The sequence below is a fragment of the Protopterus annectens genome, chromosome 14.part0, assembly GCF_019279795.1.
Source record: "Protopterus annectens isolate FY-2018-M chromosome 14.part0, PAN1.0, whole genome shotgun sequence".
In the NCBI taxonomy this organism is placed as follows: Eukaryota; Metazoa; Chordata; order Ceratodontiformes; family Protopteridae; genus Protopterus; species Protopterus annectens.
In genome coordinates, this window is record NC_056748.1 from 1,113,688,733 (window position 1) to 1,113,695,614 (window position 6,882).

At 38.1% G+C, this 6,882-nt stretch overlaps 1 protein-coding gene and 1 non-coding gene across 4 annotated transcripts in view; both read left to right on the top strand.

Annotated features, from left to right (window-relative positions):
• ADAMTS14 (ADAM metallopeptidase with thrombospondin type 1 motif 14) overlaps positions 1-6,882 on the top strand; it is a 1,616,175-nt gene that overhangs the window by 1,570,324 nt on the left and 38,969 nt on the right. The window lies entirely within an intron of this gene.
• On the top strand, positions 4,880-4,952 carry TRNAR-CCU. The gene has a single exon. It is a non-coding gene; the product is annotated as a tRNA-Arg (tRNA).

Sequence of the window (6,882 nt, forward strand, 5' to 3'; positions counted from 1 at the left end):
AGACACCAAGTTGTTGACCAAGACTATACTCTAGGAGACTGTGGAACAAAGTGACCAAAAGGACAAATCTGCATACAGATAGTTTTAAGAAAAAAAAAAGACATTCAGCCTGCATCTTGCTAGGCTTGAATCCAGATCAAACTTTCATTCTCAAGTTAGATGGTGAAAAGAGATGTGAAACACCTAGAATGTTTGTTGCCAAAACCACACAACTGAGACAATATATAATGAAAGTGAAGTAAAGAGAAATCAAAGATACATTGAGACCATTCCTGAGTTATCAAAACCAAATAGATAGTACAAGAAAGTGAATAATTACCACAGGCACATGAATCTGACGAGGTGACAGACTGAGTCAGTGTCTGTGGATCATAATGAGTGGAGGAGCTCCACTGTACCCAAGAGAGACACATTGCTTAAAAATAACATATTACACAAACATATGTCTTTAACTTTCTCTGTGACACAAAAAAGGACAAATCAAGGACTGAAAAAGCCTAAATTCTTTGTTGAGGTAAATTGCTGTGTAGTAGTGTCAAACAATTTTAGTACAAAATATTTCAAAATGAAAAGTATGTATGTACCACTGTCTTGTAGTACATCTATGTACCATATGCCACCTCAAAAGATAATTTAATTCTGTTCTAAAAGAAAAGGATATGTGATGATACAAAATCACCATGACAGTTAGTACAGCCAATGCTAGACTGATTAAGCTTGTATAAAACCTGTGGGGGGTTTTACATAATGCGAGGGTTAGTACTTAGCTAGTAGCTTGTGTTGCAGTGACTGTATTTTTGACAAGATTTTTTGTTGTGCTATACTTTTGATATATGCGGAGTGGAAAATAAATGCAAGAAATTAATATTCACTAATTATGCCCTCCTGAGGGTCTTGTATCTTGAATACAGTGCAAATATCTTATTAGGGGAACCTAAATTTTCTTTTCCTAGAGCTGTAAAATATCAGTATTAGATATTCAAAACAGTGGCATCCAGAAATAAAATCAGGTTTATGTTTTTTAACAGTCTGATCACTCCTGAATCAAAATTATCTTTAGTCTGTTTAGTTTTGGCAGATTGTACAAATCCTTTATGGATCCCAAATAAGTCCTTATTTATTTTACCAGCCATATTGTCTGGTAAAGTAATTGCTATGTCTGTAACCACAAATCATATCCCAGTTAAACTGTATCTGAGAAGCTCTAAAGGGTAGAATTTATCCTACAATGTTTGCACAATAATAAACAGGATAAACTTATTCATGCAAACCAGCACCCCAATGAGTCGTATTAGGCCCATGTTTATTAATATTGCTACCGTACCCATTTTGAGGTCCTCATCATCAGGTATTTCAGGAATGCCGGTGAGTTACAGATGTGAGTACTTATTAATGAGAGGGAAGATGTATTCTTTACAAAATTCCCAGCAAGATATTAGCTTCTGACAGTAACTAATGCAATCAAATATTCAAATCCATCATTAAAAATTAAATGCAAGTATAAGCAGTAAGTCAGCATTGTGGAGTGTTTCATGTCCAGATGCCCACATCTGGTTTTAGCTCTGTGTGATGTACATAAAGATGACAATAGGAGAAGGTCACAATATGGTCTCCATGCAGAAAAAGAAAATATAATAAACATAGTATGTCTACATAAGCAAGCATTATAAGAGGTCTGAGTATCCATTCTGTGTGCTGCTTACACAGTGTCTCATCTGTAACACCACAAATTGAGAAAATACTGAGATAAAGGCAGCTCTAAGAGCTGAAAAATGCAACTTACAAGGAAAGATTAATGGCAAGTGGAGCTTTCTGTGATTATCACACAAAATGTTTTGTGATTTGGGTCCATAAAAGTTTAAGGAAACTGAAATGCAAAGGTTATTTCCAGGTCGACACGTGTGCAGTTTGATGGGGGATCATCATTTTCTTTTACTTTTGGCCGCAAATTTTCCAAACCCTTTTTACAAGGTAGTTCAGTAAATATGAATTGTGAGCATAGGAAATATATTTCTTTACATATCAAGTATGTGAAGAGGTTAATATTTGAGTTTTAAAAGGTCATTACATATGCATATTAGAGCCAGAAAACATAAGACACATGTCTGTCTGGCATGTATGGCACATGCAACAACTGGAACGCCCACAGAGCTACCTTACTGAAAGGATGCAAGGCTTAAACAGCATGTCCAACACGGACTGATTCATAACCCTGTCACTGTATTCATTATCCTACAGACTGCTAAGAGGTGACCTGTCTCTGGCATACAAGGCATCCTTCAACCTAATACTGATGGATTTACTGCACATCAGCAAGTCATATGGCATCAGAAATACTCAGTCTAAATCTCTCTAGCAACATTAACATTAACAGAATGGTTTGGAGACACGGGTATATCTCTTGAAGGATACTACTGCTCTGGAACAGACTTCCCAACCACATAAAGCAAAGTTCATCCCTGTCCATATTCAAGCTCAACTTTGTTCTATGGATGAGAAATAGAAAATGTACCCCAGGACTGTCCCCTCTACTACTAATAGACAGAAGCTGTTCCTAAATAATTTATCCCATACATGTGTCCCCTATAATTATCTATGGTATGATCCCAGTTATTCTCATTAGGGGTAATATATAATTATTGACCATGGGATGGGTAAGGCCAACCTCTAATCAAATGGGATAGGTTAATTCAAGCACAAAAAGAGAAATAGGCTAGGCTTAAAATAGCATTCAAGGCCAGATAATCTATTAACTTATCTACGAAGCTGTGAAAGCCTATCTACCTCGGGCCAGTAATCAAGGAGACTCAATCCTCTACACTGACACCACTGAGAGACGGTCACTAAAAACAGGAATGGATTTGAACAGTATTTTTCAGATGCAGCTCTCTGAATCGAGCACAGTTTCCCCCAAGAGCACACAGGGAACATGCTCCAGACCTGGGACTTGACTCTCTGTCTTACCAGATCTCAAACAAGACTCACTTTGGAGCACTGTATCCCATTTCCTAGTAGCTGACATACCCACACCTGGATATTTGATTTTCTCATACACACACTCCTGGGAAAGGCTGGTACAGATTTACTAGCTGTACCCCTTCTGTCCAGACTATAAGGCAACCCCCTTAGCACCATTCAACTACTCTCAGGCTCTTACAAGGGTATCCAATTATACTGAGTAAAATCAATACCAATATAAATGGTATAGTATAATCAAAGCAGCAAGGATTTTTGGAGTGTTCACAGCATCACTAAAATAAGCACAAGTACTCTCTGCTAAAAGTATTCTGTGAAAGACCAGCCACAATGAAATGTATAAAATATTTAATAATAAATAATACACTAGAAAACATGAGAATACTTAATATGCAAGTACAATAAACAGCAGAGCTTCAATCACAGAAGAAATAAAAATAACACAGATGGACCGATTCAAACAGTTGCAGAAAAATAATACTGAACTAATCTCACTATATTTCTTCACTGACTAAGGAATAACTGTTCCCTTGCTAACTTAATTAATATGGGAAGGCAAGATTAGATGCTGAAAAGCTTACTTAAACAAGGTAAGGTGATGGGCTTCCAAATAAAACTGAACTGGACTAACTGTGGTAACTGTCATAGATCTTTATATCAGGTTCCAAAGAAAACAAAACAAAGGAAATTGCTGTGAGAGTTCCATCTTCTCAGTGCTGATTATGGAATGACATCACATTTGAACACTTGACTCTGGTACAATACACAGACCGTTGCTATGCTCTGTTTCAGTATCTGAAAGCTATAGAACAATTTCAAAAACATCTACTCTTCCCTTTCAGAATTCTTTGTTTAAACATAAACATTTAATAAGTTGTAATAACACCATTGATACACTTTTAACACAAGCATCTGTACAAAGGAAAGTTATTTACAAAACTCCAGCTAATTATGCTGGCATATATTACATATGCACTGCTCTAGTCTTCCTAGCACAGATGGCAATGCCTCACATCATCACAGAAGGTATGAGAGCTGCCTATAAAGTGCTTACTATGTGACACAGACCTTCTTAGCTGGGTATTATCATATTGTAATTTATGAAGGCTAGAGGACCTACTGTCGAACTGGAAATTCATTGTTTTGCATGTGAGCTCTGTAGTTACCACACACTGAACATGGAGTGACTCTGTGCTTGGTAATAAACCATTTCTAACTCACCGGTGAAACAGCCTCCATTATCTTGTCTCCATCACACTTGCTGTGTCTTCTCATCACAGAATTTCCCTTTGCAACAGTGAGTCCATCACTGAAGTCACAGGCCAAGATGTAGCAGATCTCAGCAGATGCAGGTCATGCTCCAGTGCTGATCACGTCATCACCAAAAACCATCAAGGAAAGCAAAGAACTTGACATTCTTCTTTTTCAGTCCTAACACATCAAGTCTACTAATGTGAACATGTATTAACATCAATATATGAACGTACATTGCATGGCATAACAAATTGTAAAATGTCTTCCAGATTCTGGTTTGATATTTCCATATTTCCACTTAGGCCTCACCAGAAAAGGTCATATACCAAAGTCTTTCTCACCTTCCTCCTTCACAAGGAAAACCATGCCTCATTGACATTTGTTAAAATTAAGCCTGTTCCAGAACACCTGTCACCTGCACCTGTGGAAATGAAATGCCAAGCCACAACTCTGAACCTCTTACATTTAAAATCAGGGACAAAGCCAAATTAGGGATGGTCAAAGGTCTTAACTCAGAGGCAAGTTTTAAATAGTAGTGCAACTGTCTAAAATAAAATAACAGGACCTTATATTAGCATACATTTTCAGAAATAAAAGATGTCTACAGCTTTAATAATTATCATTAATTGATGATTATATGCCCCCTCAGGCCCCAGTGGCCTAATGGATAAGGCATTGGCCTCCTAAGCCAGGGACTATGGGTTCGAGTCCCATCTGGGGCAATATAATCTTAGAGCTGAGTGAGCTAATGCACTATGCTGTATTCCATTAACTTTCTACAAAATAATCACAAATTTTAGGATGGGCAAAGTAAAATTTGGAACTAAAATCAGGGATAGCCTGCAAAACTAGCGACAGTTGAGAGGATGAGAGGTATGCTTCATGTCATCTAGCAAGCTTAAGTAATTAATATTTCATTAGTAATAGAAACCAACAGGAAATCAGCATTAATATAGTAAGACAAGAAAACAGAAAAGCAGACTGAGTAATCAGAGCTAGACAGAAAATTGAATAGATAGTGCTGTAAAGCATAGTAGATAGAAAAATAATCAGATTGGAAATGAATGTTGCATTTGTAGTTCAGTTTTATGATACTAAATTCATGTTATGTTATGTTATCTGGCTGCATGGTTTAGAAGGATGGAGCTTTGCTTAAGACCCAGGAGATCAAGGTTTGAGAAGTGGTCCTGGCACAAGAGGAGATAGGTGGAGGTAGGAGAAGAGAGGGGGCAATGTTTGCTTATCTCCTTCATGGGGAGGGTTGAGGGACTTGCTTCTCTTGGTTGTGGAATCATAGGAGGAGACAAAATTATATCTTTAAGGGTTCGGGCTATTTGACTATATGCATCCTTGTCTACTTCGTAGGGAGAGACCAGTGGCCATGCCAAAGTGATCTCTACAATGGATCAAGCCATTTGATTATATCCTTGCAAAGGCAGGTTTGTACAATGTTATGTCTGTTGCAATCCACCCCTCCCCTGTCCTTAGTTTTGATTGGTATGTGTAGGGGAAGATGTTATAGTTAAGGGAATATCCCTGCCGAAATCTAATATGATGGTCCCACTCTTGCTTTCTCCAGTCCTCACCCCAGGAACAAATGAGAGATGGATCTCACACTGGGGGAACAGATGAATGATTTGAGAAATCAGGGGAAAGAGCTGATGGTCAGTGCAGGATAGTGAAAAAATAAACAAAATTCATGTTATGTTAAGTAATAAGCCACCATAATTTATACTTTTTCATAATTATTTTTCAAAGGGCAAAGGGGCAGAGAGCTGAGTTTGCAATAAAATGTTTCACTGTATATATTTTTGGAGGGTATGGAAAGTCTCCATATATTATTATTACACCATATTCATGCTGAGTATAGTTATGGAGACAAAGCTATGTAAGACCATCACAGAGTCAAAACTATATAACAAAATTCCATAGCCAACAGTAATATAGATTTTTATGCTTCTCATGAGCCTGTTGATATTTGGATAGTATGACTTGTCCTTGTCAAGATATCATTCAGATTTCTGACATAATTATCAACTGGATCACATTTTTACATGAGAAAATTAGCCTTTTCAGCTGTAGCAGTCTGAGCAGCCAGAGGGTAGAGACTCAGGGGTAATGAGAGACCGGATGTCATGCATGGTGTGCTTGATAATATATCAGAGACCAAATCTACTTCTTCTTCTTCTTTCGGCTTTTCCTGGTTAGGGGTCACCACAGCAGATGACCTGTCTGCCCATGACTGGCAGTAGAGATTTACGGTGTTGAGTTGCCAGCCCGGCACCCAACCTTCCATGGAAGGCACACACACGCACGCACTCACTCCTAGGGCCAATTTAGAGTGTCCAATCCACTTACTTATATGAGAGGAAACTGAAGCACCTGGAGGAAACCCATGCGACCACAGAGAGAACATGCAGACTCTGCACAGATGGCACCCTAGTCGAGGATCAAACCAGAGAACCTCTTGCTGTGAGGAGACAACGCTAACCGCTGCACCACCGTGGCTGCCCAGAGACCAAATCTACTAAAAATTAAAAATATTTGTGCTGTAGATATATGTAAGGTTATACAGGTGTGATTTATCTGGCTAAAATGGTAAATGAACCAAAAACATTTTCTGATATATGGCAATTTTCCTAGGATTGTGGA